Source organism: Pseudophryne corroboree, chromosome 3 (genome assembly GCF_028390025.1).
Source record: "Pseudophryne corroboree isolate aPseCor3 chromosome 3, aPseCor3.hap2, whole genome shotgun sequence".
In the NCBI taxonomy this organism is placed as follows: domain Eukaryota; kingdom Metazoa; phylum Chordata; class Amphibia; order Anura; family Myobatrachidae; genus Pseudophryne; species Pseudophryne corroboree.
The window spans coordinates 440,011,810-440,030,893 of record NC_086446.1 but is presented as its reverse complement, the minus strand read 5'-3'; the positions used below and the strand labels follow the sequence as shown (position 1 = coordinate 440,030,893).

The window sequence follows — 19,084 nt, the reverse complement described above, 5'->3', positions numbered from 1 at the left end:
TTGCTGATATGGCAGTGTATTTTGTGAAAGTGAGGACAGCCATTTGCGCTGTGGTGGTGCAAGTATACAGTGTTCCACATACAATGGTACAGGAAAAGAAAAAACATCCGCCCAACGTGGGGCTCGAACCCACGACCCTGAGATTAAGAGTCTCATGCTCTACCGACTGAGCTAGCCAGGCTTGGTTGAGAATGTATGGAGGTGATGGCAAGGCAAGGCATCCTGACACTCCTGCTTTATTTCATACACTAAAGTACACGAGTAAGTGTAAAATTAAGTATCCGTGGAGCATTGGTGGTTCAGTGGTAGAATTCTCGCCTGCCACGCGGGAGGCCCGGGTTCGATTCCCGGCCAATGCAGTGCTGAGTCTTTGCTGATATGACAGTGCATTTTGTGAAAGTGAGGACAGCCATTTGCGCTGTGGTGGGGCAAGTTGACAGTGTTCCACATACAATGGTACAGGAAAATAAAAAAAACATCCGCCCAATGTGGGGCTCGAACCCACGACCCTGAGATTAAGAGTCTCATGCTTTACCGACTGAGTTAGCAATGCTTGGTAACCGAGGAGTTGTGGTGATGGCAAGGCAAGGCAAGGCATCCTGACTCTCCTGCTTTGTTTTGTACACTAAAGTACATGAGTAAGTCTAAAATTAAGCATCTGTGGATCATTGGTGGTTCAGTGGTAGAAATCTAGCCGGCCACGTGGGAGGCCGGGTTCAATTCCCGGTCAATACATTCCTGAGTTTTTGCTGATAGGGCAGTGCATTTTGTGAAAGTGAGGACAGCCATTTGCGCTGTGGTGATGCAAGTATACACTGTTCCACATACAATGGTAAAGAAAGAGAAAAAAACAACTGCCCAACATATAGCTCAAATACATGACCCTAAGATTAATAGTCTTATGCTCTAGCGACTGTGCTAGTCGGGCTTGGTTACGTAGGCTTGGAGGTGATGGCAAGGCAAGGCATCCTGACACTCCTGCTTTGTTTTATACACTAAAGTACATGAGTAAGTGTAAAATTAGGCATCTGTGGAGCATTGGTGGTTCAGTGGTAGAATTCTCGCCTGCCACTCGTGAGGCCCGGAATCGATTCCCGGCCAATGCAGTCCTGAGTTTTTGCTGATATGGCAGTGTATTTTGTGAAAGTGAGGACAGCCATTTGCGCTGTGGTGGTGCAAGTTGACAGTGTTCCACATACAATGGTACAGGAAAAGAAAAAAAACATCCAACCAATGTGGGGCTCGAACCCACGACCCTGAGATTAAGAGTCTCATGCTTTACCGACTGAGTTAGCAATGCTTGGTAACCGAGGAGTTGTGGTGATGGCAAGGCAAGGCATCCTGACTCTCCTGCTTTGTTTTGTACATGAGTAAGTCTAAAATTAAGCATCTGTGGATCATTGGTGGTTCAGTGGTAGAAATCTAGCCGGCCACGTGGGAGGCCGGGTTCAATTCCCGGTCAATACATTCCTGAGTTTTTGCTGATAGGGCAGTGCATTTTGTGAAAGTGAGGACAGCCATTTGCGCTGTGGTGGTGCAAGTATACAGTGTTCCACATACAATGGTACAGGAAAAGAAAAAACATCCGCCCAACGTGGGGCTCGAACCCACGACCCTGACATTAAGAGTCTCATGCTCTACCGACTGAGCTAGCCAGGCTTGGTTGAGAATGTATGGAGGTGATGGCAAGGCAAGGAATCCTGACACTCCTGCTTTATTTCATACACTAAAGTACACGAGTAAGTGTAAAATTAAGTATCCGTGGAGCATTGGTGGTTCAGTGGTAGAATTTTCCCTGCCACGCGGGAGGCCTGGGTTCGATTCCCGGCCAATGCAGTCCTGAGTTTTTGCTGATATGGCAGTGTATTTTGTGAAAGTGAGGACAGCCATTTGCGCTGTGGTGGGGCAAGTTGACAGTGTTCCACATACAATGGTACAGGAAATGAAAAAAAAAACATCCACCCAATGTGGGGCTCGTACCCACGACCCTGAGATTAAGAGTCTCATGCTTTACCGATTGAGTTAGCAATGCTTGGTAACCGAGGAGTTGTGGTGATGGCAAGGCAAGGCATCCTGACTCTCCTGCTTTGTTTTGTACACTAAAGTACATGAGTAAGTCTAAAATTAAGCATCTGTGGATCATTGGTGGTTCAGTGGTAGAAATCTAGCCGGCCACGTGGGAGGCCGGGTTCAATTCCCGGTCAATACATTCCTGAGTTTTTGCTGATAGGGCAGTGCATTTTGTGAAAGTGAGGACAGCCATTTGCGCTGTGGTGATGCAAGTATACACTGTTCCACATACAATGGTACAGGAAGAGAAAAAAACAACTGCCCAACATGGAGCTCAATTACATGACCCTACGATTAATAGTCTTATGCTCTAGCGACTGTGCTAGTCGGGCTTGGTTACGTAGGCTTGGAGGTGATGGCAAGGCAAGGCATCCTGACACTCCTGCTTTGTTTTATACACTAAAGTACATGAGTAAGTGTAAAATTAGGCATCTGTGGAGCATTGGTGGTTCAGTGGTAGAATTCTCGCCTGCCACTCATGAGGCCCGGAATCGATTCCCGGCCAATGCAGTCCTGAGTTTTTGCTGATATGGCAGTGTATTTTGTGAAAGTGAGGACAGCCATTTGCGCTGTGGTGGTGCAAGTTGACAGTGTTCCACATACAATGGTACAGGAAAAGAAAAAACATCCGCCCAACGTGGGGCTCGAACCCACAACCCTGAGATTAAGAGTCTCATGCTCTACCGACTGAGCTAGCCAGGCTTGGTTGAGAATGTATGGAGGTGATGGCAAGGCAAGGCATCCTGACACTCCTGCTTTATTTCATACACTAAAGTACACGAGTAAGTATAAAGTTAAGTATCTGTGGAGCATTGGTGGTTCAGTGGAAGAATTCACGCCTGCCACGCGGGAGGCCTGGGTTCGATTCCCGGCCAATGCAGTCCTGAGTTTTTGCTGATATGGCAGTGTATTTTGTGAAAGTGAGGACAGCCATTTGCGCTGTGGTGGTGCAAGTATACAGTGTTCCACATACAATGGTACAGGAAAAGAAAAAACATCCGCCCAACGTTGGGGTCGAACCCACGACCCTTAGATTAAGAGTCTCATGCTCTACCGACTGAGCTAGCCAGGCTTGGTTGCGAATGTATGGAGGTGATGGCAAGGCAAGGCAAGGCAAGGCAAGGCAAGGCAAGGCAAGGCAAGGCATCCTGACACTCCTGCTTTGTTTCATACACTAAAGTACACGAGTAAGTGTAAAATTAAGTATCTGTGGAGCATTGGTGGTTCAGTGGTAGAATTCTCGCCTGCCACGCGGGAGGCCCGGGTTCGATTCCCGGCCAATGCAGTCCTGAGTTTTTGCTGATATGGCAGTGCATTTTGTGAAAGTGAGGACAGCCATTTGCGCTGTGGTGGTGCAAGTTGACAGTGTTCCACATACAATGGTACAGGAAAAGAAAAAAAACATCCGCCCAATGTGGGGCTCGAACCCACGACACTGAGATTAAGAGTCTCATGCTTTACCGACTGAGTTAGCAATGCTTGGTAACCGAGGAGTTGTGGTGATGGCAAGGCAAGGCATCCTGACTCTCCTGCTTTGTTTTGTACACTAAAGTACATGAGTAAGTCTAAAATTAAGCATCTGTGGATCATTGGTGGTTCAGTGGTAGAAATCTAGCCGGCCACGTGGGAGGCCGGGTTCAATTCCCGGTCAATACATTCCTGAGTTTTTGCTGATAGGGCAGTGCATTTTGTGAAAGTGAGGACAGCCATTTGCGCTGTGGTGATGCAAGTATACACTGTTCCACATACAATGGTAAAGGAAGAGAAAAAAACAACTGCCCAACATGGAGCTCAAATATATGACCCTAAGATTAATAGTCTTATGCTCTAGCGACTGTGCTAGTCGGGCTTGGTTACGTAGGCTTGGAGGTGATGGCAAGGCAAGGCATCCTGACACTCCTGCTTTGTTTTATACACTAAAGTACATGAGTAAGTGTAAAATTAGGCATCGGTGGTTCAGTGGTAGAATTCTCGCCTGCCACGCGTGAGGCCCGGAACCGATTCCCGGCCAATGCAGTCCTGAGTTTTTGCTGATATGGCAGTGTATTTTGTGAAAGTGAGGACAGCCATTTGCGCTGTGGTGGTGCAAGGATACAGTGCTCCACATACAATGGTACAGGAAAAGAAAAAACATCCGCCCAACGTGGGGCTCGAACCCACGACCCTGTGATTAAGAGTCTCATGCTCTACCGACTGAGCTAGCCAGGCTTGGTTGTGAATGTATGGAGGTGATGGCAAGGCAAGGCAAGGCATCCTGACACTCCTGCTTTGTTTCATACACTAAAGTACACGAGTAAGTGTAAAATTAAGTACCTGTGGAGCATTGGTGGTTCAGTGGTAGAATTCTCGCCTGCCACGCGGGAGGCCCGGGTTCGATTCCCGGCCAATGCAGTCCTGAGTTTTTGCTGATATGGCAGTGCATTTTGTGAAAGTGAGGACAGCCATTTGCGCTGTGGTGGTGCAAGTTGACAGTGTTCCACATACAATGGTACAGGAAAAGAAAAAAAACATCCGCCCAATGTGGGGCTCGAACCCACGACCCTGAGATTAAGAGTCTCATGCTTTACCGACTGAGTTAGCAATGCTTGGTAACCGAGGAGTTGTGGTGATGGCAAGGCAAGGCATCCTGACTCTCCTGCTTTGTTTTGTACACTAAAGTACATGAGTAAGTCTAAAATTAAGCATCTGTGGATCATTGGTGGTTCAGTGGTAGAAATCTAGCCGGCCACGTGGGAGGCCGGGTTCAATTCCCGGTCAATACATTCCTGAGTTTTTGCTGATAGGGCAGTGCATTTTGTGAAAGTGAGGACAGCCATTTGCGCTGTGGTGATGCAAGTATACACTGTTCCACATACAATGGTAAAGGAAGAGAAAAAAACAACTGCCCAACATGGAGCTCAAATACATGACCCTAAGATTAATAGTCTTATGCTCTAGCGACTGTGCTAGTCGGGCTTGGTTACGTAGGCTTGGAGGTGATGGCAAGGCAAGGCATCCTGACACTCCTGCTTTGTTTTATACACTAAAGTACATGAGTAAGTGTAAAATTAGGCATCTGTGGAGCATTGGTGGTTCAGTGGTAGAATTCTCGCCTGCCACTCGTGAGGCCCGGAATCGATTCCCGGCCAATGCAGTCCTGAGTTTTTGCTGATATGGCAGTGTATTTTGTGAAAGTGAGGACAGCCATTTGCGCTGTGGTGGTGCAAGTTGACAGTGTTCCACATACAATGGTACAGGAAAAGAAAAAAAACATCCAACCAATGTGGGGCTCGAACCCACGACCCTGAGATTAAGAGTCTCATGCTTTACCGACTGAGTTAGCAATGCTTGGTAACCGAGGAGTTGTGGTGATGGCAAGGCAAGGCATCCTGACTCTCCTGCTTTGTTTTGTACACTAAAGTACATGAGTAAGTCTAAAATTAAGCATCTGTGGATCATTGGTGGTTCAGTGGTAGAAATCTAGCCGGCCACGTGGGAGGCCGGGTTCAATTCCCGGTCAATACATTCCTGAGTTTTTGCTGATAGGGCAGTGCATTTTGTGAAAGTGAGGACAGCCATTTGCGCTGTGGTGATGCAAGTATACACTGTTCCACATACAATGGTAAAGGAAGAGAAAAAAACAACTGCCCAACATGGAGCTCAAATATATGACCCTAAGATTAATAGTCTTATGCTCTAGCGACTGTGCTAGTCGGGCTTGGTTACGTAGGCTTGGAGGTGATGGCAAGGCAAGGCATCCTGACACTCCTGCTTTGTTTTATACACTAAAGTACATGAGTAAGTGTAAAATTAGGCATCTGTGGAGCATTGGTGGTTCAGTGGTAGAATTCTCGCCTGCCACGCGTGAGGCCCGGAACCGATTCCCGGCCAATGCAGTCCTGAGTTTTTGCTGATATGGCAGTGTATTTTGTGAAAGTGAGGACAGCCATTTGCGCTGTGGTGGTGCAAGGATACAGTGCTCCACATACAATGGTACAGGAAAAGAAAAAACATCCGCCCAACGTGGGGCTCGAACCCACGACCCTGTGATTAAGAGTCTCATGCTTTACCGACTGAGCTAGCCAGGCTTGGTTGTGAATATATGGAGGTGATGGCAAGGCAAGGCAAGGCATCCTGACACTCCTGCTTTGTTTCATACACTAAAGTACACGAGTAAGTGTAAAATTAAGTACCTGTGGAGCATTGGTGGTTCAGTGGTAGAATTCTCACCTGCCACGCGGGAGGCCCGGGTTCGATTCCTGGCCAATGCAGTCCTGAGTTTTTGCTGATATGGCAGTGCATTTTGTGAAAGTGAGGACAGCCATTTGCGCTGTGGTGGTGCAAGTTGACAGTGTTCCACATACAATGGTACAGGAAAAGAAAAAAAACATCCACCCAATGTGGGGCTCGAACCCACGACCCTGAGATTAAGAGTCTCATGCTTTACCGACTGAGTTAGCAATGCTTGGTAACCGAGGAGTTGTGGTGATGGCAAGGCAAGGCATCCTGACTCTCCTGCTTTGTTTTGTACACTAAAGTACATGAGTAAGTCTAAAATTAAGCATCTGTGGATCATTGGTGGTTCAGTGGTAGAAATCTAGCCGGCCACGTGGGAGGCCGGGTTCAATTCCCGGTCAATACATTCCTGAGTTTTTGCTGATAGGGCAGTGCATTTTGTGAAAGTGAGGACAGCCATTTGCGCTGTGGTGATGCAAGTATACACTGTTCCACATACAATGGTAAAGGAAGAGAAAAAAACAACTGCCCAACATGGAGCTCAAATACATGACCCTAAGATTAATAGTCTTATGCTCTAGCGACTGTGCTAGTCGGGCTTGGTTACGTAGGCTTGGAGGTGATGGCAAGGCAAGGCATCCTGACACTCCTGCTTTGTTTTATACACTAAAGTACATGAGTAAGTGTAAAATTAGGCATCTGTGGAGCATTGGTGGTTCAGTGGTAGAATTCTCGCCTGCCACTCGTGAGGCCCGGAATCGATTCCCGGCCAATGCAGTCCTGAGTTTTTGCTGATATGGCAGTGTATTTTGTAAAAGTGAGAACAGCCATTTGCGCTGTGGTGGTGCAAGTTGACAGTGTTCCACATACAATGGTACAGGAAAAGAAAAAAAACATCCAACCAATGTGGGGCTCGAACCCACGACCCTGAGATTAAGAGTCTCATGCTTTACCGACCGAGTTAGCAATGCTTGGTAACCGAGGAGTTGTGGTGATGGCAAGGCAAGGCATCCTGACTCTCCTGCTTTGTTTTGTACATGAGTAAGTCTAAAATTAAGCATCTGTGGATCATTGGTGGTTCAGTGGTAGAAATCTAGCCGGCCACGTGGGAGGCAGGGTTCAATTCCCGGTCAATACATTCCTGAGTTTTTGCTGATAGGGCAGTGTATTTTGTGAAAGTGAGGACAGCCATTTGCGCTGTGGTGGTGCAAGTATACAGTGTTCCACATACAATGGTACAGGAAAAGAAAAAACATCCGCCCAACGTGGGGCTCGAACCCACGACCCTGAGATTAAGAGTCTCATGCTCTACCGACTGAGCTAGCCAGGCTTGGTTGAGAATGTATGGAGGTGATGGCAAGGCAAGGCATCCTGACACTCCTGCTTTATTTCATACACTAAAGTACACGAGTAAGTGTAAAATTAAGTATCCGTGGAGCATTGGTGGTTCAGTGGTAGAATTCTCGCCTGCCACGCGGGAGGCCCGGGTTCGATTCCCGGCCAATGCAGTGCTGAGTCTTTGCTGATATGACAGTGCATTTTGTGAAAGTGAGGACAGCCATTTGCGCTGTGGTGGGGCAAGTTGACAGTGTTCCACATACAATGGTACAGGAAAAGAAAAAAAACATCCGCCCAATGTGGGGCTCGAACCCACGACCCTGAGATTAAGAGTCTCATGCTTTACCGACTGAGTTAGCAATGCTTGGTAACCGAGGAGTTGTGGTGATGGCAAGGCAAGGCATCCTGACTCTCCTGCTTTGTTTTGTACACTAAAGTACATGAGTAAGTCTAAAATTAAGCATCTGTGGATCATTGGTGGTTCAGTGGTAGAAATCTAGCCGGCCACGTGGGAGGCCGGGTTCAATTCCCGGTCAATACATTCCTGAGTTTTTGCTGATAGGGCAGTGCATTTTGTGAAAGTGAGGACAGCCATTTGCGCTGTGGTGATGCAAGTATACACTCTTCCACATACAATGGTAAAGGAAGAGAAAAAAACAACTGCCCAACATGGAGCTCAAATACATGACCCTAAGATTAATAGCCTTATGCTCTAGCGACTGTGCTAGTCGGGCTTGGTTACGTAGGCTTGGAGGTGATGGCAAGGCAAGGCATCCTGACACTCCTGCTTTGTTTTATACACTAAAGTACATGAGTAAGTGTAAAATTAGGCATCTGTGGAGCATTGGTGGTTCAGTGGTAGAATTCTCGCCTGCCACTCATGAGGCCCTTAATCGATTCCCGGCCAATGCAGTCCTGAGTTTTTGCTGATATGGCAGTGTATTTTGTGAAAGTGAGGACAGCCATTTGCGCTGTGGTGGTGCAAGTTGACAGTGTTCCACATACAAAGGTACAGGAAAAGAAAAAACATCCGCCCAACGTGGGGCTCAAACCCACGACCCTGAGATTAAGAGTCTCATGCTCTACCGACTGAGCTAGCCAGGCTTGGTTGAGAATGTATGGAGGTGATGGCAAGGCAAGGCATCCTGACACTCCTGCTTTATTTCATACACTAAAGTACACGAGTAAGTATAAAGTTAAGTATCTGTGGAGCATTGGTGGTTCAGTGGAAGAATTCACGCCTGCCACGCGGGAGGCCTGGGTTCGATTCCCTGCCAATGCAGTCCTGAGTTTTTGCTGATATGGCAGTGTATTTTGTGAAAGTGAGGACAGCCATTTGCGCTGTGGTGGTGCAAGTATACAGTGTTCCACATACAATGGTACAGGAAAAGAAAAAACATCCGCCCAACGTTGGGGTCGAACCCACGACCCTGAGATTAAGAGTCTCATGCTCTACCGACTGAGCTAGCCAGGCTTGGTTGAGAATGTATGGAGGTGATGGCAAGGCAAGGCATCCTGACACTCCTGCTTTATTTCATACACTAAAGTACACGAGTAAGTGTAAAATTAAGTATCCGTGGAGCATTGGTGGTTCAGTGGTAGAATTCTCGCCTGCCACGCGGGAGGCCCGGGTTCGATTCCCGGCCAATGCAGTGCTGAGTCTTTGCTGATATGACAGTGCATTTTGTGAAAGTGAGGACAGCCATTTGCGCTGTGGTGGGGCAAGTTGACAGTGTTCCACATACAATGGTACAGGAAAAGAAAAAAAACATCCGCCCAATGTGGGGCTCGAACCCACGACCCTGAGATTAAGAGTCTCATGCTTTACCGACTGAGTTAGCAATGCTTGGTAACCGAGGAGTTGTGGTGATGGCAAGGCAAGGCATCCTGACTCTCCTGCTTTGTTTTGTACACTAAAGTACATGAGTAAGTCTAAAATTAAGCATCTGTGGATCATTGGTGGTTCAGTGGTAGAAATCTAGCCGGCCACGTGGGAGGCCGGGTTCAATTCCCGGTCAATACATTCCTGAGTTTTTGCTGATAGGGCAGTGCATTTTGTGAAAGTGAGGACAGCCATTTGCGCTGTGGTGATGCAAGTATACACTGTTCCACATACAATGGTAAAGGAAGAGAAAAAAACAACTGCCCAACATGGAGCTCAAATATATGACCCTAAGATTAATAGTCTTATGCTCTAGCGACTGTGCTAGTCGGGCTTGGTTACGTAGGCTTGGAGGTGATGGCAAGGCAAGGCATCCTGACACTCCTGCTTTGTTTTATACACTAAAGTACATGAGTAAGTGTAAAATTAGGCATCTGTGGAGCATTGGTGGTTCAGTGGTAGAATTCTCGCCTGCCACGCGTGAGGCCCGGAACCGATTCCCGGCCAATGCAGTCCTGAGTTTTTGCTGATATGGCAGTGTATTTTGTGAAAGTGAGGACAGCCATTTGCGCTGTGGTGGTGCAAGGATACAGTGCTCCACATACAATGGTACAGGAAAAGAAAAAACATCCGCCTAACGTGGGGCTCGAACCCACGACCCTGTGATTAAGAGTCTCATGCTCTACCGACTGAGCTAGCCAGGCTTGGTTGTGAATGTATGGAGGTGATGGCAAGGCAAGGCAAGGCATCCTGACACTCCTGCTTTGTTTCATACACTAAAGTACACGAGTAAGTGTAAAATTAAGTACCTGTGGAGCATTGGTGGTTCAGTGGTAGAATTCTCGCCTGCCACGCGGGAGGCCCGGGTTCGATTCCCGGCCAATGCAGTCCTGAGTTTTTGCTGATATGGCAGTGCATTTTGTGAAAGTGAGGACAGCCATTTGCGCTGTGGTGGTGCAAGTTGACAGTGTTCCACATACAATGGTACAGGAAAAGAAAAAAAACATCCGCCCAATGTGGGGCTCGAACCCACGACCCTGAGATTAAGAGTCTCATGCTTTACCGACTGAGTTAGCAATGCTTGGTAACCGAGGAGTTGTGGTGATGGCAAGGCAAGGCATCCTGACTCTCCTGCTTTGTTTTGTACACTAAAGTACATGAGTAAGTCTAAAATTAAGCATCTGTGGATCATTGGTGGTTCAGTGGTAGAAATCTAGCCGGCCACGTGGGAGGCCGGGTTCAATTCCCGGTCAATACATTCCTGAGTTTTTGCTGATAGGGCAGTGCATTTTGTGAAAGTGAGGACAGCCATTTGCGCTGTGGTGATGCAAGTATACACTGTTCCACATACAATGGTAAAGGAAGAGAAAAAAACAACTGCCCAACATGAAGCTCAAATACATGACCCTAAGATTAATAGTCTTATGCTCTAGCGACTGTGCTAGTCGGGCTTGGTTACGTAGGCTTGGAGGTGATGGCAAGGCAAGGCATCCTGACACTCCTGCTTTGTTTTATACACTAAAGTACATGAGTAAGTGTAAAATTAGGCATCTGTGGAGCATTGGTGGTTCAGTGGTAGAATTCTCGCCTGCCACTCGTGAGGCCCGGAATCGATTCCCGGCCAATGCAGTCCTGAGTTTTTGCTGATATGGCAGTGTATTTTGTGAAAGTGAGGACAGCCATTTGCGCTGTGGTGGTGCAAGTTGACAGTGTTCCACATACAATGGTACAGGAAAAGAAAAAAAACATCCAACCAATGTGGGGCTCGAACCCACGACCCTGAGATTAAGAGTCTCATGCTTTACCGACTGAGTTAGCAATGCTTGGTAACCGAGGAGTTGTGGTGATGGCAAGGCAAGGCATCCTGACTCTCCTGCTTTGTTTTGTACATGAGTAAGTCCAAAATTAAGCATCTGTGGATCATTGGTGGTTCAGTGGTAGAAATCTAGCCGGCCACGTGGGAGGCCGGGTTCAATTCCCGGTCAATACATTCCTGAGTTTTTGCTGATAGGGCAGTGCATTTTGTGAAAGTGAGGACAGCCATTTGCGCTGTGGTGGTGCAAGTATACAGTGTTCCACATACAATGGTACAGGAAAAGAAAAAACATCCGCCCAACGTGGGGCTCGAACCCACGACCCTGACATTAAGAGTCTCATGCTCTACCGACTGAGCTAGCCAGGCTTGGTTGAGAATGTATGGAGGTGATGGCAAGGCAAGGAATCCTGACACTCCTGCTTTATTTCATACACTAAAGTACACGAGTAAGTGCAAAATTAAGTATCCGTGGAGCATTGGTGGTTCAGTGGTAGAATTCTCACCTGCCACACGGGAGGCCTGGGTTCGATTCCCGGCCAATGCAGTCCTGAGTTTTTGCTGATATGGCAGTGTATTTTGTGAAAGTGAGGACAGCCATTTGCGCTGTGGTGGGGCAAGTTGACAGTGTTCCACATACAATGGTACATGAAATGAAAAAAAAACATCCACCCAATGTGGGGCTCGTACCCACGACCCTGAGATTAAGAGTCTCATGCTTTACCGATTGAGTTAGCAATGCTTGGTAACCGAGGAGTTGTGGTGATGGCAAGGCAAGGCATCCTGACTCTCCTGCTTTGTTTTGTACACTAAAGTACATGAGTAAGTCTAAAATTAAGCATCTGTGGATCATTGGTGGTTCAGTGGTAGAAATCTAGCCGGCCACGTGGGAGGCCGGGTTCAATTCCCGGTCAATACATTCCTGAGTTTTTGCTGATAGGGCAGTGCATTTTGTGAAAGTGAGGACAGCCATTTGCGCTGTGGTGATGCAAGTATACACTGTTCCACATACAATGGTACAGGAAGAGAAAAAAACAACTGCCCAACATGGAGCTCAATTACATGACCCTAAGATTAATAGTCTTATGCGCTAGCGACTGTGCTAGTCGGGCTTGGTTACGTAGGCTTGGAGGTGATGGCAAGGCAAGGCATCCTGACACTCCTGCTTTGTTTTATACACTAAAGTACATGAGTAAGTGTAAAATTAGGCATCTGTGGAGCATTGGTGGTTCAGTGGTAGAATTCTCGCCTGCCACTCATGAGGCCCGGAATCGATTCCCGGCCAATGCAGTCCTGAGTTTTTGCTGATATGGCAGTGTATTTTGTGAAAGTGAGGACAGCCATTTGCGCTGTGGTGGTGCAAGTTGACAGTGTTCCACATACAATGGTACAGGAAAAGAAAAAACATCCGCCCAACGTGGGGCTCGAACCCACGACCCTGAGATTAAGAGTCTCATGCTCTACCGACTGAGCTAGCCAGGCTTGGTTGAGAATGTATGGAGGTGATGGCAAGGCAAGGCATCCTGACACTCCTGCTTTATTTCATACACTAAAGTACACGAGTAAGTATAAAGTTAAGTATCTGTGGAGCATTGGTGGTTCAGTGGAAGAATTCACGCCTGCAACGCGGGAGGCCTGGGTTCGATTCCCGGCCAATGCAGTCCTGAGTTTTTGCTGATATGGCAGTGTATTTTGTGAAAGTGAGGACAGCCATTTGCGCTGTGGTGGTGCAAGTATACAGTGTTCCACATACAATGGTACAGGAAAAGAAAAAACATCCGCCCAACGTTGGGGTCGAACCCACGACCCTGAGATTAAGAGTCTCATGCTCTACCGACTGAGCTAGCCAGGCTTGGTTGCGAATGTATGGAGGTGATTGCAAGGCAAGGCAAGGCATCCTGACACTCCTGCTTTGTTTCATACACTAAAGTACACGAGTAAGTGTAAAATTAAGTATCTGTGGAGCATTGGTGGTTCAGTGGTAGAATTCTCGCCTGCCACGCGGGAGGCCCGAGTTCGATTCCCGGCCAATGCAGTCCTGAGTTTTTGCTGATATGGCAGTGCATTTTGTGAAAGTGAGGACAGCCATTTGCGCTGTGGTGGTGCAAGTTGACAGTGTTCCACATACAATGGTACAGGAAAAGAAAAAAAACATCCGCCCAATGTGGGGCTCGAACCCACGACACTGAGATTAAGAGTCTCATGCTTTACCGACTGAGTTAGCAATGCTTGGTAACCGAGGAGTTGTGGTGATGGCAAGGCAAGGCATCCTGACTCTCCTGCTTTGTTTTGTACACTAAAGTACATGAGTAAGTCTAAAATTAAGCATCTGTGGATCATTGGTGGTTCAGTGGTAGAAATCTAGCCGGCCACGTGGGAGGCCGGGTTCAATTCCCGGTCAATACATTCCTGAGTTTTTGCTGATAGGGCAGTGCATTTTGTGAAAGTGAGGACAGCCATTTGCGCTGTGGTGATGCAAGTATACACTGTTCCACATACAATGGTAAAGGAAGAGAAAAAAACAACTGCCCAACATGGAGCTCAAATATATGACCCTAAGATTAATAGTCTTATGCTCTAGCGACTGTGCTAGTCGGGCTTGGTTACGTAGGCTTGGAGGTGATGGCAAGGCAAGGCATCCTGACACTCCTGCTTTGTTTTATACACTAAAGTACATGAGTAAGTGTAAAATTAGGCATCTGTGGAGCATTGGTGGTTCAGTGGTAGAATTCTCGCCTGCCACGCGTGAGGCCCGGAACCGATTCCCGGCCAATGCAGTCCTGAGTTTTTGCTGATATGGCAGTGTATTTTGTGAAAGTGAGGACAGCCATTTGCGCTGTGGTGGTGCAAGGATACAGTGCTCCACATGCAATGGTACAGGAAAAGAAAAAACATCCGCCCAACGTGGGGCTCGAACCCACGACCCTGTGATTAAGAGTCTCATGCTCTACCGACTGAGCTAGCCAGGCTTGGTTGTGAATGTATGGAGGTGATGGCAAGGCAAGGCAAGGCATCCTGACACTCCTGCTTTGTTTCATACACTAAAGTACACGAGTAAGTGTAAAATTAAGTACCTGTGGAGCATTGGTGGTTCAGTGGTAGAATTCTCGCCTGCCACGCGGGAGGCCCGGGTTCGATTCCCGGCCAATGCAGTCCTGAGTTTTTGCTGATATGGCAGTGCATTTTGTGAAAGTGAGGACAGCCATTTGCGCTGTGGTGGTGCAAGTTGACAGTGTTCCACATACAATGGTACAGGAAAAGAAAAAAAACATCCGCCCAATGTGGGGCTCGAACCCACGACCCTGAGATTAAGAGTCTCATGCTTTACCGACTGAGTTAGCAATGCTTGGTAACCGAGGAGTTGTGGTGATGGCAAGGCAAGGCATCCTGACTCTCCTGCTTTGTTTTGTACACTAAAGTACATGAGTAAGTCTAAAATTAAGCATCTGTGGATCATTGGTGGTTCAGTGGTAGAAATCTAGCCGGCCACGTGGGAGGCCGGGTTCAATTCCCGGTCAATACATTCCTGAGTTTTTGCTGATAGGGCAGTGCATTTTGTGAAAGTGAGGACAGCCATTTGCGCTGTGGTGATGCAAGTATACACTGTTCCACATACAATGGTAAAGGAAGAGAAAAAAACAACTGCCCAACATGGAGCTCAAATACATGACCCTAAGATTAATAGTCTTATGCTCTAGCGACTGTGCTAGTCGGGCTTGGTTACGTAGGCTTGGAGGTGATGGCAAGGCAAGGCATCCTGACACTCCTGCTTTGTTTTATACACTAAAGTACATGAGTAAGTGTAAAATTAGGCATCTGTGGAGCATTGGTGGTTCAGTGGTAGAATTCTCGCCTGCCACTCGTGAGGCCCGGAATCGATTCCCGGCCAATGCAGTCCTGAGTTTTTGCTGATATGGCAGTGTATTTTGTGAAAGTGAGGACAGCCATTTGCGTTGTGGTGGTGCAAGTTGACAGTGTTCCACATACAATGGTACAGGAAAAGAAAAAAAACATCCAACCAATGTGGGGCTCGAACCCACGACCCTGAGATTAAGAGTCTCATGCTTTACCGACTGAGTTAGCAATGCTTGGTAACCGAGGAGTTGTGGTGATGGCAAGGCAAGGCATCCTGACTCTCCTGCTTTGTTTTGTACATGAGTAAGTCTAAAATTAAGCATCTGTGGATCATTGGTGGTTCAGTGGTAGAAATCTAGCCGGCCACGTGGGAGGCCGGGTTCAATTCCCGGTCAATACATTCCTGAGTTTTTGCTGATAGGGCAGTGCATTTTGTGAAAGTGAGGACAGCCATTTGCGCTGTGGTGGTGCAAGTATACAGTGTTCCACATACAATGGTACAGGAAAAGAAAAAACATCCGCCCAACGTGGGGCTCGAACCCACGATCCTGACATTAAGAGTCTCATGCTCTACCGACTGAGCTAGCCAGGCTTTGTTGAGAATGTATGGAGGTGATGGCAAGGCAAGGAATCCTGACACTCCTGCTTTATTTCATACTCTAAAGTACACGAGTAAGTGTAAAATTAAGTATCCGTGGAGCATTGGTGGTTCAGTGGTAGAATTCTCACCTGCCACGCGGGAGGCCTGGGTTCGATTCCCGGCCAATGCAGTCCTGAGTTTTTGCTGATATGGCAGTGTATTTTGTGAAAGTGAGGACAGCCATTTGCGCTGTGGTGGGGCAAGTTGACAGTGTTCCACATACAATGGTACAGGAAATGAAAAAAAAACATCCACCCAATGTGGGGCTCGTACCCACGACCCTGAGATTAAGAGTCTCATGCTTTACCGATTGAGTTAGCAATGCTTGGTAACCGAGGAGTTGTGGTGATGGCAAGGCAAGGCATCCTGACTCTCCTGCTTTGTTTTGTACACTAAAGTACATGAGTAAGTCTAAAATTAAGCATCTGTGGATCATTGGTGGTTCAGTGGTAGAAATCTAGCCGGCCACGTGGGAGGCCGGGTTCAATTCCCGGTCAATACATTCCTGAGTTTTTGCTGATAGGGCAGTGCATTTTGTGAAAGTGAGGACAGCCATTTGCGCTGTGGTGATGCAAGTATACACTGTTCCACATACAATGGTACAGGAAGAGAAAAAAACAACTGCCCAACATGGAGCTCAATTACATGACCCTAAGATTAATAGTCTTATGCTCTAGCGACTGTGCTAGTCGGGCTTGGTTACGTAGGCTTGGAGGTGATGGCAAGGCAAGGCATCCTGACACTCCTGCTTTGTTTTATACACTAAAGTACATGAGTAAGTGTAAAATTAGGCATCTGTGGAGCATTGGTGGTTCAGTGGTAGAATTCTCGCCTGCCACGCGTGAGGCCCGGAATCGATTCCCGGCCATTGCAGTCCTGAGTTTTTGCTGATATGGCAGTGTATTTTGTGAAAGTGAGGACAGCCATTTGCGCTGTGGTGGTGCAAGTATACAGTGTTCCACATACAATGGTACAGGAAAAGAAAAAACATCCGCCCAACGTGGGTGTCGAACCCACGACCCTGAGATTAAGAGTCTCATGCTCTACCGACTGAGCTAGCCAGGCTTGGTTACGAATGTATGGAGGTGATGGCAAGGCAAGGCAAGGCATCCTGACACTTCTGCTTTGTTTCATACACTAAAGTACACGAGTAAGTGTAAAATTAAGTATCTGTGGAGCATTGGTGGTTCAGTGGTAGAATTCTCGCCTGCCACGCGGGAGGCCCGGGTTCGATTCCCGGCCAATGCAATCCTGAGTTTTTGCTGATATGGCAGTGCATTTTGTGAAAGTGAGGACAGCCATTTGCGCTGTGGTGGTGCAAGTTGACAGTGTTCCACATACAATGGTACAGGAAAAGAAAAAAAACATCCGCCCAATGTGGGGCTCGAACCCACGACCCTGAGATTAAGAGTCTCATGCTTTACCGACTGAGTTAGCAATGCTTGGTAACCGAGGAGTTGTGGTGATGGCAAGGCAAGGCATCCTGACTCTCCTGCTTTGTTTTGTACACTAAAGTACATGAGTAAGTCTAAAATTAAACATCTGTGGATCATTGGTGGTTCAGTGGTAGAAATCTAGCCGGCCACGTGGGAGGCCGGGTTCAATTCCCGGTCAATACATTCCTGAGTTTTTGCTGATAGGGCAGTGCATTTTGTGAAAGTGAGGACAGCCATTTGCGCTGTGGTGATGCAAGTATACACTGTTCCACATACAATGGTATAGAAAGAGAAAAAAACAAGTGCCCAACATGGAGCTCAAATACATGACCCTAAGATTAATAGTCTTATACTCTAGCGACTGTGCTAGTCGGGCTTGGTTACGTAGGCTTGGAGGTGATGGCAAGGCAAGGCATCCTGACACTCCTGCTTTGTTTTATACACTAAAGTACATGAGTAAGTGTAAAATTAAGTACCTGTGGAGCATTGGTGGTTCAGTGGTAGAATTCTTGCCTGCCACGCGGGAGGCCCGGGTTCGATTCCCGGCCAATGCAGTCCTGGGTTTTTGCTGATATGGCAGTGCATTTTGTGAAAGTGAGGACAGCCATTTGCGCTGTGGTGATGCAAGTATACACTGTTCCACATACAATGGTAAAGGAAGAGAAAAAAACAACTGCCCGACATGGAGCTCAAATTCATGACCCTAAGATTAATAGTCTTATGCTCTAGCGACTGTGCTAGTCGGGCTTGGTTACGTAGGCTTGGAGGTGATGGCAAGGCAAGGCATCCTGACACTCCTGCTTTGTTTAATACACTAAAGTACATGAGTAAGTGTAAAATTAGGCATCTGTGGAGCATTGTTGGTTCAGTGGTAGAATTCTCGCCTGCCACTCATGAGGCCCGGAATCGATTCCCGGCCAATGCAGTCCTGAGTTTTTGCTGATATGGCAGTGTATTTTGTGAAAGTGAGGACAGCCATTTGCGCTGTGGTGGTGCAAGTTGACAGTGTTCCACATACAATGGTACAGGAAAAGAAAAAACATCCACCCAACGTGGGGCTCGAACCCACGAGCCTGAGATTAAGAGTCTCATGCTCTACCGACTGAGCTAGCCAGGCTTGGTTGAGAATGTATGGAGGTGACGGCAAGGCAAGGCATTCTGACACTCCTGCTTTATTTCATACACTAAAGTACACGAGTAAGTGTAAAGTTAAGTATCTGTGGAGCATTGGTGGTTCAGTGGTAGAATTCTCGCCTGCCACGCAGGAGGCCCGGGTTCGATTTCCGGCCAATGCAGTCCTGAATTTTTGCTGATATGGCAGTGCATTTTGTGAAAGTGAGGACAGCCATTTGCGCTGTGGTGGTGCAAGTTGACAGTGTTCCACATACAATGGTACAGGAAAAGAAAAATAACATCTGCCCAATGTGGGGCTCGAACCCACGACCCTGAGATTAAGAGTCTCATGCTTTACCGACTGAGTTAGCAATGCTTGGTAACCGAGGAGTTGTGGTGATGGCAAGGCAAGGCATCCTGACTCTCCTGCTTTGTTTTGTACACTAAAGTACATGAGTAAGTCTAAAATTAAGCATCTGTGGATCATTGGTGGTTCAGTGGTAGAAATCTAGCCGGCCACGTGGGAGGCAAGGCATCCTGACACTCCTGCTTTATTTCATACACTAAAGTACACGAGTAAGTGTAAAGTTAAGTATCTGTGGAGCATTGGTGGTTCAGTGGTAGAATTCTCGCCTGCCACGCGGGAGGCCCGGGTTTGATTTCCGGCCAATGCAGTCCTGAATTTTTGCTGATATGGCAGTGCATTTTGTGAAAGTGTGGAC

General features: G+C 47.4%; 32 non-coding genes across 32 annotated transcripts; 16 read left to right on the top strand and 16 right to left on the bottom strand.

The window, feature by feature from the left end:
• Window positions 1-108: 108 nt before the first annotated feature.
• On the bottom strand, window positions 109-181 carry TRNAK-CUU (transfer RNA lysine (anticodon CUU)). Its single transcript has one exon. It is a non-coding gene; the product is annotated as a tRNA-Lys (tRNA).
• A 107-nt stretch (window positions 182-288) lies between these two features.
• Window positions 289-359, top strand: TRNAG-GCC (transfer RNA glycine (anticodon GCC)). The gene has a single exon. It is a non-coding gene; the product is annotated as a tRNA-Gly (tRNA).
• A 1,227-nt stretch (window positions 360-1,586) lies between these two features.
• Window positions 1,587-1,659, bottom strand: TRNAK-CUU (transfer RNA lysine (anticodon CUU)). The gene has a single exon. It is a non-coding gene; the product is annotated as a tRNA-Lys (tRNA).
• Window positions 1,660-2,699: 1,040 nt separating this feature from the next.
• TRNAK-CUU (transfer RNA lysine (anticodon CUU)) lies at window positions 2,700-2,772 on the bottom strand. Its single transcript has one exon. It is a non-coding gene; the product is annotated as a tRNA-Lys (tRNA).
• A 107-nt stretch (window positions 2,773-2,879) lies between these two features.
• On the top strand, window positions 2,880-2,950 carry TRNAG-GCC (transfer RNA glycine (anticodon GCC)). The gene has a single exon. It is a non-coding gene; the product is annotated as a tRNA-Gly (tRNA).
• A 334-nt stretch (window positions 2,951-3,284) lies between these two features.
• Window positions 3,285-3,355, top strand: TRNAG-GCC (transfer RNA glycine (anticodon GCC)). Its single transcript has one exon. It is a non-coding gene; the product is annotated as a tRNA-Gly (tRNA).
• An 850-nt stretch (window positions 3,356-4,205) lies between these two features.
• On the bottom strand, window positions 4,206-4,278 carry TRNAK-CUU (transfer RNA lysine (anticodon CUU)). The gene has a single exon. It is a non-coding gene; the product is annotated as a tRNA-Lys (tRNA).
• A 112-nt stretch (window positions 4,279-4,390) lies between these two features.
• TRNAG-GCC (transfer RNA glycine (anticodon GCC)) lies at window positions 4,391-4,461 on the top strand. The gene has a single exon. It is a non-coding gene; the product is annotated as a tRNA-Gly (tRNA).
• Window positions 4,462-6,064: 1,603 nt separating this feature from the next.
• TRNAK-CUU (transfer RNA lysine (anticodon CUU)) lies at window positions 6,065-6,137 on the bottom strand. Its single transcript has one exon. It is a non-coding gene; the product is annotated as a tRNA-Lys (tRNA).
• Window positions 6,138-6,249: 112 nt separating this feature from the next.
• On the top strand, window positions 6,250-6,320 carry TRNAG-GCC (transfer RNA glycine (anticodon GCC)). The gene has a single exon. It is a non-coding gene; the product is annotated as a tRNA-Gly (tRNA).
• A 1,222-nt stretch (window positions 6,321-7,542) lies between these two features.
• On the bottom strand, window positions 7,543-7,615 carry TRNAK-CUU (transfer RNA lysine (anticodon CUU)). Its single transcript has one exon. It is a non-coding gene; the product is annotated as a tRNA-Lys (tRNA).
• Window positions 7,616-7,722: 107 nt separating this feature from the next.
• On the top strand, window positions 7,723-7,793 carry TRNAG-GCC (transfer RNA glycine (anticodon GCC)). The gene has a single exon. It is a non-coding gene; the product is annotated as a tRNA-Gly (tRNA).
• An 861-nt stretch (window positions 7,794-8,654) lies between these two features.
• On the bottom strand, window positions 8,655-8,727 carry TRNAK-CUU (transfer RNA lysine (anticodon CUU)). The gene has a single exon. It is a non-coding gene; the product is annotated as a tRNA-Lys (tRNA).
• Window positions 8,728-9,024: 297 nt separating this feature from the next.
• Window positions 9,025-9,097, bottom strand: TRNAK-CUU (transfer RNA lysine (anticodon CUU)). Its single transcript has one exon. It is a non-coding gene; the product is annotated as a tRNA-Lys (tRNA).
• A 107-nt stretch (window positions 9,098-9,204) lies between these two features.
• Window positions 9,205-9,275, top strand: TRNAG-GCC (transfer RNA glycine (anticodon GCC)). Its single transcript has one exon. It is a non-coding gene; the product is annotated as a tRNA-Gly (tRNA).
• An 861-nt stretch (window positions 9,276-10,136) lies between these two features.
• Window positions 10,137-10,209, bottom strand: TRNAK-CUU (transfer RNA lysine (anticodon CUU)). The gene has a single exon. It is a non-coding gene; the product is annotated as a tRNA-Lys (tRNA).
• A 112-nt stretch (window positions 10,210-10,321) lies between these two features.
• TRNAG-GCC (transfer RNA glycine (anticodon GCC)) lies at window positions 10,322-10,392 on the top strand. The gene has a single exon. It is a non-coding gene; the product is annotated as a tRNA-Gly (tRNA).
• Window positions 10,393-11,614: 1,222 nt separating this feature from the next.
• TRNAK-CUU (transfer RNA lysine (anticodon CUU)) lies at window positions 11,615-11,687 on the bottom strand. Its single transcript has one exon. It is a non-coding gene; the product is annotated as a tRNA-Lys (tRNA).
• A 1,040-nt stretch (window positions 11,688-12,727) lies between these two features.
• On the bottom strand, window positions 12,728-12,800 carry TRNAK-CUU (transfer RNA lysine (anticodon CUU)). Its single transcript has one exon. It is a non-coding gene; the product is annotated as a tRNA-Lys (tRNA).
• A 107-nt stretch (window positions 12,801-12,907) lies between these two features.
• Window positions 12,908-12,978, top strand: TRNAC-GCA (transfer RNA cysteine (anticodon GCA)). Its single transcript has one exon. It is a non-coding gene; the product is annotated as a tRNA-Cys (tRNA).
• Window positions 12,979-13,097: 119 nt separating this feature from the next.
• Window positions 13,098-13,170, bottom strand: TRNAK-CUU (transfer RNA lysine (anticodon CUU)). The gene has a single exon. It is a non-coding gene; the product is annotated as a tRNA-Lys (tRNA).
• A 112-nt stretch (window positions 13,171-13,282) lies between these two features.
• On the top strand, window positions 13,283-13,353 carry TRNAG-GCC (transfer RNA glycine (anticodon GCC)). The gene has a single exon. It is a non-coding gene; the product is annotated as a tRNA-Gly (tRNA).
• An 861-nt stretch (window positions 13,354-14,214) lies between these two features.
• Window positions 14,215-14,287, bottom strand: TRNAK-CUU (transfer RNA lysine (anticodon CUU)). Its single transcript has one exon. It is a non-coding gene; the product is annotated as a tRNA-Lys (tRNA).
• Window positions 14,288-14,399: 112 nt separating this feature from the next.
• Window positions 14,400-14,470, top strand: TRNAG-GCC (transfer RNA glycine (anticodon GCC)). Its single transcript has one exon. It is a non-coding gene; the product is annotated as a tRNA-Gly (tRNA).
• A 1,222-nt stretch (window positions 14,471-15,692) lies between these two features.
• Window positions 15,693-15,765, bottom strand: TRNAK-CUU (transfer RNA lysine (anticodon CUU)). The gene has a single exon. It is a non-coding gene; the product is annotated as a tRNA-Lys (tRNA).
• Window positions 15,766-15,872: 107 nt separating this feature from the next.
• Window positions 15,873-15,943, top strand: TRNAG-GCC (transfer RNA glycine (anticodon GCC)). Its single transcript has one exon. It is a non-coding gene; the product is annotated as a tRNA-Gly (tRNA).
• An 862-nt stretch (window positions 15,944-16,805) lies between these two features.
• On the bottom strand, window positions 16,806-16,878 carry TRNAK-CUU (transfer RNA lysine (anticodon CUU)). Its single transcript has one exon. It is a non-coding gene; the product is annotated as a tRNA-Lys (tRNA).
• Window positions 16,879-16,990: 112 nt separating this feature from the next.
• Window positions 16,991-17,061, top strand: TRNAG-GCC (transfer RNA glycine (anticodon GCC)). The gene has a single exon. It is a non-coding gene; the product is annotated as a tRNA-Gly (tRNA).
• A 671-nt stretch (window positions 17,062-17,732) lies between these two features.
• TRNAG-GCC (transfer RNA glycine (anticodon GCC)) lies at window positions 17,733-17,803 on the top strand. Its single transcript has one exon. It is a non-coding gene; the product is annotated as a tRNA-Gly (tRNA).
• A 490-nt stretch (window positions 17,804-18,293) lies between these two features.
• Window positions 18,294-18,366, bottom strand: TRNAK-CUU (transfer RNA lysine (anticodon CUU)). The gene has a single exon. It is a non-coding gene; the product is annotated as a tRNA-Lys (tRNA).
• Window positions 18,367-18,473: 107 nt separating this feature from the next.
• Window positions 18,474-18,544, top strand: TRNAG-GCC (transfer RNA glycine (anticodon GCC)). Its single transcript has one exon. It is a non-coding gene; the product is annotated as a tRNA-Gly (tRNA).
• A 421-nt stretch (window positions 18,545-18,965) lies between these two features.
• TRNAG-GCC (transfer RNA glycine (anticodon GCC)) lies at window positions 18,966-19,036 on the top strand. The gene has a single exon. It is a non-coding gene; the product is annotated as a tRNA-Gly (tRNA).
• The last annotated feature ends 48 nt before the right edge of the window (window positions 19,037-19,084 follow it).